Source organism: Poecile atricapillus, chromosome 12, assembly GCF_030490865.1.
Source record: "Poecile atricapillus isolate bPoeAtr1 chromosome 12, bPoeAtr1.hap1, whole genome shotgun sequence".
Lineage (NCBI taxonomy): Eukaryota > Metazoa > Chordata > Aves > Passeriformes > Paridae > Poecile > Poecile atricapillus.
Window position 1 is genome coordinate 10,402,419 of NC_081260.1, and position 12,838 is coordinate 10,415,256.

The following is a 12,838-nucleotide window of genomic DNA, read 5'->3' on the forward strand; positions in this document are numbered from 1 at the left end:
GTGTGCTTTTCACAGTGGTGATGGCAGGTCTATGATACAGGAGACCATGATATTCTAGTGGCTGCCAATAGAGATGCTCAAACAAGGGATATAAATAGCAATTACAAAATATTTTATGACTCAATAGTCAAATATTCAGAATTTGGTTTCTCATTTTCCTAAAAGACAGCAAATACAAGTATTAGCAATAAGCTGAAAAAATAATGGTTAACTGCCTGTCACCCATCTATATTTTTTCCTGATTCCCCTGTTTCAAGACTGAGCAAACCCTAACAACCTCTAGCACAGCATACAAGCTTTGCAAACCTGGAAATGTTGAGAAATGTGTTATTTCCCTTTCTCGCTCTTCCCCACCAGTAACATTTAAGCCACCCTCAGATCTCAAAGCCACCTCCAGACTGTCAAGAATTTGTATCCTGGACTACCGGTTAAACTTTCCTGCCTGGTCAAAAGAAGGAAGTAATGTCAACTGCATTTCTCCAAAGTCTATAAATCCTAAGGATTTATATAAGACTTTCAGTCCAAGTTGTGGGTATCTTGAATTTATGCCTCCTATTCCTTGCCAGTTCCCTGTCCACAGCTTTCCTTGCAGAATAGGAATGAAGCAGGCAGTAGCTAAATCTAGTTCAGATTTAGCAAACTGGGGTGGAAGACTGCTAATGTCCATCAGCTTGATGATCAAGACATGTTTCCTCCTCATTCAGGACAATTTAATGCATTTTGAATAATGCAATGCTTAACAACCAGCCTCCAAACACTTCACAGGGAGTAAGCCCTCCCTGCACTGCTCCTCAGATTAACATGCTCAGCTGGTGTTGCTACAGTGCAAAGAGAGGAGCACGGAAGGCAGAATTTTATTTTAGCCTTCCTGATGAACTGAAAAACAACCAAAAATGCAAAACAATTAAAATCAGCCCATCTGACAACAGGGAATCAGAGAGACAACAATACAGCCCAGTTACAAGGGGGGCTGGCTGGGTGGCAGATGTGAAAAACAGGTCAGAGAGAGCATCTCCTGGCTGAAGAGGGGCTGTACAGCTTTGTTTGTCCAGAATCAGGAAAAAGAGGGAAGTAACTGGGGCTTGGAATGGTCCTTACACAGCTGAAAGAACCTGGATTTTCCTGACCTTTCCCTGCAACAGCAAAACTGGATAGCCTGAGATGAGGACAGTAGCTCTGAAGCTGAGTGGGGAGTGCAGCAGGGACTGCCTGGCAAGGAGTGGTGAGCCTCAGCTGACTGCAGGACCATGGATTCTGCCCAAGGAGGGAACCTCACTGGGGCTCAGGGCCAGGCACCCATGGGCTGGCAGCCAGAACACTGGATAGCCACTTTATCACTGCCTGCTCGAGGTGCCCTCTCCCAGCATGCTGAGTTGGTGCTCCTGCTTTTCCAACAATCCTCTTAATGGATGTGGGCATTTCCTCATCTCCTGCCCTGTTGGAAGCTGCCCAGGGCACTGCATGACTCCCACGAACCTGCCAGAGGGGCTGCAGAGATTTCAGGGATACCAGAAGCACCAGGAGGTGGTGACTGTCATGTCTCAGTGGCTGCCACCACCCCTGTGCCCTGTGGGCAGCAGAGCAGCGTGACAGCAGTGCACCTATGCAGGTGGCACTGCAGGCAGTGTCCCAGGCACTGCCCATGGCCAGCCTGCCAGCCCTTCCTGTGCAGCTCTCTTGGGCAGAAAGGGAACATAAAACAGCCTGGCTGGCCAACACAGAGACTGCAAGAGCAGTAGCTATCCTGGTGTGCCTTAGTTTCAAGGTTCTCTTACTTGCAGCCTTCATCTTCTTTTAACATAAATAACACAAACACACCTAGCCATTTATATTTGCAAATAGGCACCCAAGGGACAAAAGGAAGCTAGAAAACCATCTTTACTCTTTATACCTCTCAGCAAGCTTAAGTCGTGCACCTTCCAAATTGTGCTTGCACTACGTATACTTTTGCTTGTTTTCCTCTGCAGTGTGCCTTTAATTACCCAGATAAAACAGATTTTCTTTTCCTTTCAGTCTTTTATCTCACACATGAATTATCTGTCTGTAATAAGTTCTTTCATACTCTTTCCACCTGGCCTGACTACCTGAAAGCAATGGCCAGTACATCTGTGCATTGTTAATAATGACAGTTATCTATTGAGTGCCAACAGCATGCTCAGGGCTGTACACGCTCCAAACAAAGCATGTTCCCTGCTCCAAGGGCAAAGGGTGAATATCATCATTCATGCTTCAGAAAATCAAATTCTACAACTGAAAATCTGATCTCTTTTCAACTTCAACAAATAGCCTAAGCTTTATAGTCTGTTGCCTTCATTTAACTCTTCTGGATGATGTAGTTAAAAATCAGTTCTCGTTTCTATATGGTCATTGCCCACCTCTTCTTCTGCCAAGTGGGATTTTCATAATATCTTGTTATTATCAAATTAACTAAATAAGAATAGCAGTCAGATCTAGTAGAAGTAGACAAAAATTCAAGCTAGAAATGAACAAAGCATGGGTTGACTGGGAAAGGTTACTCTAAAATGCATCAGGCATATGTTAGTTTTGGAGCACAGTCTGGCTGAGGATCCTGGGATCCTGAGAGAGAGGACCAGGGATGTGATGGGCTCTGGCCATTAAGTCCTGCTTGGTTAGTGCTGCTTTTTGCAGCCATTCACCCAAATTCACAATAAGGTGAAAGTAATTACTTACAATGAGGCCTCTTGGAGAAAGGGACTGTGCCACCAGATGAGCTGTGATACCTGCACATGTGCTCATCAACGCTTGAGGGCATTTTCTGATCCTAGAGCCATATTTTAAACCTGCTCAATTCCATGAAACAAGCAGTTGATTAAAGCTGGTCAAAGATGCAATGGGATGAAATGACAGATGGTATTTTTAATAAATGTTTCTTTTCCCAATTTTCCAAATGCTTTAACAAAACCCAACCACCCCAGAAGCCCGTGAAATACTTTAAGAAAATAAAAATGTCTTTCCTAACTACGAAGCTCCAAATTCTGTGTTGAAAGAACATTCTTACCCATCTGTCCCCCTCTGCAGACATTCACACTGCCTCTTTCTCCCAGCCCCCCTAGGAGTCTGACACCCATGAGAGGGGCCAGACAGCAGAAGCAGCCACAGAGAAAGGATTTACACTCCAAAATAAGAAAAGGTCTGACAGATCTGCACTGTTGCTAGAGTTCAGTGGCAGTAAAACATTTTCCCTGTCAATAAAGTGTTACTTTTAAAGAGATACTTAGGGGGAAAAAACCTTAAAAGCAAAGATTTAAGCCAATTCAAAGCCCGTAACTGCAGCAACTTCCCATGCTCTGCAACTCCCATTTCTTTGATATTGCTCTCCAGAAGTCCGCCACACACATTTCCTCAGGATTTCAAGGGGATATTATTATAATTTTTTTCTTAAAAGCATCATTTTCAGTGTTTCATCTAGGTCCTGAGACACATTAAAGCATATTTTCATTATCGCAGCCTTACTGCAGATATAAATAGAACTGGCCTTTGCTTTGTCAATAATGCTGTTTTTTTTTTTTTTTTCTTTATTTGGATGTCTTTATGCAGAAGTATGAGCCACAAACACCACAGCCAAGGGTGCAGGCAGCTCCCTTCTGTGTCAGCAGAGCCAGCAGCTCTTGTGCCAAGGACTCACTTCACTTGGCCCATTACTAATTGGCACCTAAACACACGTTGCTTCTGAGTAGCAATGCATTAATTTGAAAAGAAGATGCCAATACCATCAGTCCACAATTTTAATACTGTCTCTCATTCTAATTCTCCTAGTTTTGATGTGTCGTTAGCTCAAGCAGTGAAATGAAAAATCAGCCAGAGTGTGTGGCAGCATCCAAAAGCATGGCCAGTCAGGGCTGGGTGAGTGATACAGGCACGGGAAGGAGGCAAGTTTGCTTCTCAGTTGCAGCCATTTCTTCAACCCATCCAGCAACAAAAAACTCAGCAACCACAAATGTGGCTCCAGCTGAGCTAGACCTGGTGCCTTCATTTCACTTTTGCACATTCCAAATCACCTAGAGATGCCTAGCAAACACCAGCACATCTCGGACAATTCCTTAACATCGGTTAAATTTAGCTCTAAATTATGAAGCCTTCTCCCAATGACCAAATTCCCTTCCCCCTCTGCAGACATCTGTCTCACACTTCTGCTAAAAGTGACATGGTATCACCTCCTCCACTACTGAGTAGGGGTGAAGCTGCTGTGTTTGAAGAAAGCAACATTTCTCCTTTGTAGTTAAAGTACATTATAGGGATGTCCTTTACTTATTTTAGAATGTTTAACTCTCCCTACCACCTCCTCCACAACCTGAAGGTCTTCATCAAAATGTCTCCTTGTGCACCCCATTGGGGTATTTTATTAAAAATTACTAAAATGGTCCTTAATTTCTTATGACAGGAACCAGGAAGTGATTTCCCAGCAGTCAAGCTCAAATTGTTCTCCTATAGGTGAGGGTTGTTGATCATCCAGTCATAAGCCAAATTTTATTTTAAAAATCCCGTTATATATTCTGTTTTATAGTTTAAAAAAAAATTAGATTGTACTGATGTTAATTTTTTTACGTCTGCCTTCAAAATTAAGACTGATAAACAAAGCCATAAAAAAAATAAATAAAAAAGCATGTGGAGCATCCTGACCGCAGCACACACATAAAGGTAGGCAGAGACATCAATAAAGGTCCTAAAGCAGCAGACTTACCACTCCTCTCTGCTGCACGGACTATGACTACATTATAGCTCCTTAACAAGGGAGATTTACAGCCCTTAAATCAGACAGATGTTGCTGATACAAAACACAAAGGCCTATACTAAAATCAGTGCAAGTATTTAATCTGAATAATATATGCTGCCTTTATACAGATACACACCTCACTGAGATGAACTTGGGCAGTTAAGTGTGAACTGTACCTTCATTATCATCACTCATTGCTCTTCCTCCACGTGTGCAATTAGCTCTTCTGCAGCAGCTAATGAGTCCAGGAGCTTATGAACCATTTAAAAGCAAGCTACTAAACAGGAATGAAAAAACTGCCAAGAGACTCCCTCGGTACTGCTGTTGCTGCCTGGCTTAGGCCCCACTGAGATCCACTGGGTTTAGGCAGTTGCTTGACTGAACCTCTAATATGGCAAATTGCAATGGAGTGGCACCACCGTATTTACTGTTTGAATATGGCTTTGATTTGATGCCTTTCCATTCCCCCCCAAGCCTGATGTTGAGTCATCCCTGGCACAGCTGCCTCTGGGGCGGGAGTGAGAAACACTGGTGGAAGCCCTCAGCCCAATCTCAGCCCTGGAGCACATGGAGGCCAGCCTAATGGTGATGCTACATAAGAACATGATAAATATTATTAGTAAGGTCCCTCTGCCTGAGATTTCCAAGCTCCTTATTGAGAAGGTAAAAATAGGTCTCATGAAGACCAGAGGGCACCATTAGTCCCCTTTCCCCAGTGAGGACACGAAAGCAGATATGTCATTTACTGAAGGTCACAGGGCAGAGTATAACAGATCAATGTCACAGCTTTTAGCCACAGATAACTTGTGATGCCAGCAATTTACTTACCTATATAGACAGAAAAATCAATCCCATAATTACATGAACCTCTCTTGCTTTTATTACATTCTCGGCAGAAGAAAATAGGTCAGGGCATTTATCTTCTAGCAAGGCCAAACCTCAAGTTTACCAATCTCTACCCACAGTTTATGAATTTGTGGGATGCCACAGAAAAGCAAGGTTCAAGCATGCACATGTAAACTAGGCTGTATGTTTGTAGGAACCCACAAATCTTTGAGAGTGCATGCACACCCGTAACTAGCAATATTTTGCAGCCAAGCATGTGATGGGAGACACTGTCATGTTGGTTTCTTGCCCAAATGATAACTTAAGCTTTAGAAATGACATTTTTCTTTCCCACTTGAGGCAAATGAAGTCCAGAGAGCAAAAGGATCAGGCCTGCAAATCCCTGAGCTGCTGCTTTTCTCTAGAATCCTCTATGTCAAGATGAAAACTACCCCATGCATGGGGCTGAGAGACAGGGAGTCCAGCAGGGGGCTGGTGGAGGTGGTGATGGTGGAGAAGGACAGTCCAGAGCAGTGCTGCCCACCCAAATAGCTGGGGAAGCAGCCTAATAAGACTCCTCCAAGCTTCAGCATCATTAGTTTTTCCACACCTGACATAAACAGTGGCCTGATTACAAAATAAAATGTCTTACAGAAATAATACAATATTTTAGGAATTGTGTTTTTAAACTTTCTCCCTGTGTATCATGGTCCTTTTCAAAGCGTGACCTGTGGCAGCAGGCAGGTGATGTGCTGTAGCTGCTTTAAAAAACACCTTTTCTGCAGCGAGCTCTGCTCACACAGACAAGCAGAGTCACTCTGGCTGCAACCAGACATTGCTGACATGTCAGTAACAGTCTGAGCAGTGGAATGTAAATCAAGATGTAAAGACATCCTTTCCTGGCACAACACTGAACTTCAGCCTTTCCTCCTTGTTGCAATGCTGATTGTGAAATTAAAATGAAAGTCTTTACCAGAGACAAGCTGCCTTTGTAAATCCTGTGTGACTCAGGGACAGAGCCAGCACTTGGGCAGTGCTCGCCCCAAGGAAGCAGTGCTGAGGGGGTGATAGGGTGGCACATGCCAGGGATCTGGACAGCAGTGCTGGGTAAGCCTGTCTGTCTGTCTGTCTGCCCAGGGAGCAGGAGCAGCACACACTCGAGCTGGCCAGAGGGAGGCTTACGTCATCCTTCAGGCTAAGGGGCATCTTTCCAGCAGTGACATATTCAGCAGAGTTGTCTTGTCTGGGCAACTGAGCAGCACAACCAGCCCTGCTCTGGATTTGGCCCGTAATAAATTAACGGAGAACGGCATTTCCAGCACACGATCTGAACACTGTCAGGTCTAATGAGTTTTCAGCTCCAGACAGAAAAGGCCAATACACAGGCAATGATGGAGAAATCCCAGCAGATTGCAAGAGGGGATGTTTCATATTCACATCATTGGAGTTTCTAAACCTTCATGTATTTTCTAATTATGTAAAAGTAACAGTAGCAGTGCTGTGAGTCATTTATCAGCACCCATGTATTTTAAATGAATCTCTAATTAGCATGCACTAATGTGACACAGCAGTATTACATAAAGTAGTAGAGACTTGAAAAACCAGGGTCCTCGCTGTCTTGAGCAATGCCATTATCATTATCATAGAGCTGCTCTCCCAAAAGCAGAGTATTCAAATAGCAAGTGATTTCCTCCCCAGGCACTCTCTGCTTTGTGATACAGATACAGCGTTAATCCACTGTGAGCTGCTATGCCTGGCCTCCCATGGGCTGCAGCCCCTCTGTGCCCACTTCCCATGGGCTGCAGCCCCTCTGTGCCCACTTCCCATGGGCTGCAGCCCCTCTGTGCCCACTTCCCATGGGCTGCAGCCCCTCTGTGCCCACTTCCCATGGGCTGCAGCCTCTCTCACTACCTGACCCCCAGGACCCACAGACTGGGTCACAGAGGGTGACTGCTGGGTGGTATGGAGACAGAGGTGAGCTGGAAAGCCTAAACCACAAACACAAGAACTGATAGACAAATGACATCTGTTATCGAAGATACTAGAAAGATTTATTTGAATATTTGTTACTAAGTGTTGACTGAAAGCTTTGCTAAATCCTGGCTTGCCTGCTGGAATTAGTAAAATGGCTCAGCCACCTTAAGCCCAGCACCATTCAAATGCTTCTTTTCCGAGGAGTGGATGATGGATGAACTGTTAATTTCAGTTCCTGTAAGGATACATTTTCCTCTCCAATCTATAGGCCTAAAGACATTAGATCACTTCATGGGAAACCATTTCTTTTGCAATTATGTCACATTTGATTTCCTGCTGCCTTTAAAACTGCCTGTTGGCAATGTGGCAGAAAAGGAGGTTCAAGAGATTAAACGAACCCCACAAGCAGACCATCTAACATCCATGTAATGGAGAGGCTCTGACCTCTCTGCACACATACATTCACCTTTTAATATTTGCACATGCTCCCACTGATATCAAATAGGGAAAGAGAAAATATATGGGTGAATAAAATTTTCACACCTGTGTTGAAAACCAGTTAAACTACAGTACTTTTGATGATTAGCCACTGCCACATTGTGTATCTCAGATCTATAAAACTCATCGTTGAAGCTACCACTTTTCTGTGATGTTCTATTCTTTAAAACCCATAAATACAATCATAAAATATTTCTGTCAGGAATTTGTTATGATGACTGTGTTGTTTCACTTGATGTCAAGAACACAGAAAGCTCCAAACTGCTAATCACAGTTTTATCCTAAGGCAAAAGCAAAGCGTTTGTATGATGGCTCTGCTAGAAACAAGTCCTTCATCTTCACTAGCAAAATAAATTTTGAAATTAAAAATCAAAGAGTTTAACTACAGATGAAATCCTTAGCGCTGCATGCACAGAGTTCACAATGGTGTTTTTAACAGGCTCCAATGATGATCTCAGTATCATTTGACTGCACAGAATGCATGAAAATTGTACAGCAGCTATGGGTGTATAACACAGGGCTTCTCCTTACCTAAGCTGCTTGCTTTTGGAATTTATTTCCCCCTGGTTTTCACACAACCTTATCATCAGAGGAAAGCAAGGAGCTCTTTAACTTATAACAGGATGTAACACACTGAGGCTTCTGAATGCATTACGGTCATAATTCCTCACTCTCTCCTGAGGCTCTGGGATGGAGCTGTGCTCCTCCTTGGCTGCCTGACTGCCATTGGCCTCATCTGCCACAATCAGAGGCACCTGAATGGGGAATCCTCTCTGCATGCTGCCAGCTTGGGGGGCAAGTGGCACTTGGTTCTTTCAAGCCAGGAGGGACCCACTGGTGCCACCACAGCCCCTCCTCACACAGCCCAACACAAGGCTCTACTGAGCAGGAGGGGAAGTCTGAGTTACCCCATGTGTTTTTAGCTGAAGGTATTTTGAAATCCTTTTGATGGGTTAAAGAAATGTTTTATTTTAATTTCAGTAGAATTTGGAGTTCATTTGCTCCTTCACTGCTCTTCCAGATAAATGTTCATTTTGTGCTTTGGTGCTAATCTGCCTGATGCTTTTTTCTTTGCTTTCAAACAAATTGTATTCTATGTTGCCTTTAGTTTTACCAGCTAAACAATTTGGTACTTTAATTTCTTTTCAAGAGACAACTCACCAGTCCCCTTCCCACTTACAGTTTTTTCCAGTAGCTGTTGGAATGTCAAAGCACCTCTCCTCAGTATGGGCAACCAGAAATGCAAAGCCTCTTGTCAGCACATCTTATGCTTTTCTATCTGTCCCTGCTGAACTATTGTTTTGAAACCAAGAAGAGACCAAAATGGGGAACATCTTAAGAGGCCATCCTTATAATGACTTCCTGTGTCTTAAAAACTGTAGGTTTATACGTATTTTATGTATAGACAAAGTCCAGAAAGGACATCCATCTGAACTTGGTTTGCAAAGAATCACTTTTTGAGGAAACTGATGAACCAACTGTAAGTGCTGGAACAACCATCACGCCCAAAGGATCTTTGGCCTTTCTACTGAAATTCCTAACAGATCTGGAAATTAATGACATTTCCAGGCGAAAAAATCAAGAACTGACTTTAGGGCAGCAAGTCATTCCACCTGAGGCATGGGACAGCCACTGACATCCTTAAACTTGTGCTGAGAAATATACAAAGAAAAATTTCTACAACAAAATAACATTGAGATCTTCTTTTCTCCTTAATTAGTTAACAGTGATTAACTACACAAGTTCTCAGTGAAGTGTACTAGCAGGTCAGCTGTGTTTGTCAGTGATCAAACATACACTTGGCAAGTCATTTTGCAGAAGGCTCTTAACAGAGATATCTGCTATCAATTAAAAGAAACCACCATAAATTCAAGGGTGATTTGTATTTCTAAGTGTCTACAAACATGTTCTGCTCATGCTGAAGTTCAAATGCAGCCAAGTTTAGACAAGAATCACTAATTGGTTGTAAAGGTCATGCCTTTAGAATATATGCATATTGGAGGTGAAATGTATTAGAGTGTGGTATTATACTTAGGCTCAGTGCTAAATTTGGAATAAATGGCATTATATTGATTTGATAAGCTGCTCAGATATGCTGAAACTTTAATTGAATGTATAAGAAGATGTTAATTCTAACAGTTATACCCTTAAAAGTAGCTTAGGGATTTGAAACTTCTTTCTCATGCAAGCCTTCACCAACCTTCAAGAAAGAGAAAGAGGAATTTTGGAGTCCTTAATCTGAGACCATGTGTCAATAAATATCTCAGGAGAGGTTCTTTCTTTTCCTTTTCAATATGGATGAGTGCCCTTTGAAAGCCAAAAGGGAATTGATGTAATCTATTGATTGCCATTTAAATGCCTTTATTAGCTAATTAGCGCAAAATGTAAGATGTTTCTGAGCAGAAACAAGCAACAGCCATGAGAATACAGGAAGGTTCCTCTGAATCTTAGGTATACTGGGAGGACAAATGCCCTTATGCAGAGAATCACCAGCAAGTGAGGAGTGTAAATAGTGTCTGCAGTGAAACTGTTACAACATACTAACTCCGGCTGGAATTGTGAGAGCAGTGTTGGAACTGTGAGAGCAGCGCTGGGACTGTGAGAGCAGCGCTGGGACTGTGAGAGCAGTGCTGGGACTGTGAGAGCAGCGCTGGGACTGTGAGAGCAGCATTGGAACTGTGAGAGCAGCGCTGGGACTGTGAGAGCAGCATCATGCCAACAGCAGCCGCTGTGCAAGCCCCAAGCAGCAGCGGTGTATCCAGCTTAACCCCCATAGCTGGGAGAGCATCTACCCGGGAGACACCGCGCTGTTTAGGGAAACCGCCAAGACTGAAAAATAGGTCACGAGCTGGAGTCTGCCCAGGTCTGAAGTGGCTCAAAGTCATTACCATCTGTTCATCTGAATTGAGAGGCTGGTATCAGTCCAGTTTCAGGTATTCACACTGTTAAAAAAACCTTCAAAAGTGATCCTGTCTGGAAATGAGGCTGGCAGAAGGGAGGCACAGCCTGGAAGTTCTAAAGCAGCTCCTTCTAGCACATGCAGATGTGCTAGATCCCCACAAGATGGCGGGGATCTGAAGCTCACTTACACATCATCCCTTTATGAGGCATCAGGAGGCAATTCTTCCCTTCTACTGTCAGTCTGGCACCTTCCACTGGCCAACATCAGCCATTAAGATCGGTATCTGATTAGTATCTTTGAGAAACATTTTAGCCTTACAGCTCTAGAAAGAGATATACCCATACAAACTTCTTAATGGGATCTTGGAGACTGTTCTGAACATCCCCCAACCCCTGCCAAAATCCCCCATGTGAAGCCTTGGCCAAGCTATAAAGTCAAGTTACTCCTTTCTCACTGAGTAAATTATCATGAGCTACTCAGCTAACTGCTGTTTAAATTAGCAAAATGCTGGGGGAAAATGGGTGGAGGGTATTCCCCTTACAAAGACGATAAGCATCACCCTGTACTTAGGAGAACTCGGCTTTTTCCAACTAAGAGCACTGTCACTCCCACTGATGGCTCTGATAGCAGAGTGAAAAGAGATGCCAAGGGAGAAATAGTCCCCTAAAACAGAGAGGTGAAGTCTGTGCTGCAGGACCTCAAAAAGCAAGAGTCCTCTAAATTATTTCAAGTTCCAGCCACCTTTACTATCTTATTAAGTAACTAATAAAGATTGCACAATGAAGTACTTATGTGAACATATGTGTTTATTCTAAGGCAAAGCTTTTGCCCTTTTCAAACAAACTAAAGAAGACTCTAATTACAACACTTTCATGGATGCATCACCTTATTTGAATTAATTATTCTGCAAAAGTTAATACAACTGAAATTATGTTGTGTGCCTTGAGAATGCCAAAGAGGGAGAAGCATGCTTAGGGCTCATTCTTCCTGCCTGGCTCAAACACCCACTGCTGGTTCTCTGCTCTCATCCATGCCCACCCGACTCCTGTCTGGCCTGATGTAGCTGGCAACTCCTGACAGATAAGCTCACTTACAACCCTGCTTCCCCTAGCAGCAGCAGACAGACATAGCTCATCTCAAGATTATTAGCAGCACAACAAAGCATTCATACATTTACCAGACTTTGTATCCTTTCACATGAAACACTCATTCCTTTGATCTCTCTGTGAGAAGGGGATTCCTTGTTGTGTCAAACTATTAAGGAAATGAAGGAACATCCCAATACAATCCCTCTTTCTATATGAACTGTAACAAGACAGTCAAAAGAAGGCATTTTTCCCCCTAAGATCAGTATAGTGACTATAAACAGCACCAATATTTCTAAACGAGTTGTGCTACTGCTTTTGACAGGTTCACTCAACTCATTTTTGCTGTAGAGATAATACTGCCTTGAGTTCATAATTAAGCAGAATAAAAAATTTTATACACTAATGTCACCCTTACAAGGTCAGTGCTTATCTCACAGGATTTTAACACAAACAGAAGCTGTTATAATGTACCTGCTACCACAGTTAATTAAGAACCACTGAGTTTCTCTTTTAATAGAAAGACACTACAGGCAGAGTGCAAAAGCTTCATAAAAGACCTTTGCATTCCTCTTCAGGTTTACATCAGATGTCTATGTAAATGTGTGTGTGTTTGCAGTCATGTATTGAAATTTCAAGTAAATTCAAGGGGCCCTGAGTACTTCTCCAAGGAGCCCTCAGTATTTCATCAGCCTACAGCAGCAAGGGTTTTTTTGTCTCCCTTCTCCCTCCTGCTTGCACTTGGCCAGTATGCATGACAGGCAGTAATTAGTCCTGCAGCACTGACCACTCTTCTATACAAAAAAAATGCTGGTTTGA

At 43.0% G+C, this 12,838-nt stretch overlaps 1 protein-coding gene across 3 annotated transcripts in view; it reads right to left on the minus strand.

The window, feature by feature from the left end:
• Positions 1–12,838, minus strand: part of GRIA3 (glutamate ionotropic receptor AMPA type subunit 3) — a 145,782-nt gene that overhangs the window by 20,486 nt on the left and 112,458 nt on the right. The window lies entirely within an intron of this gene.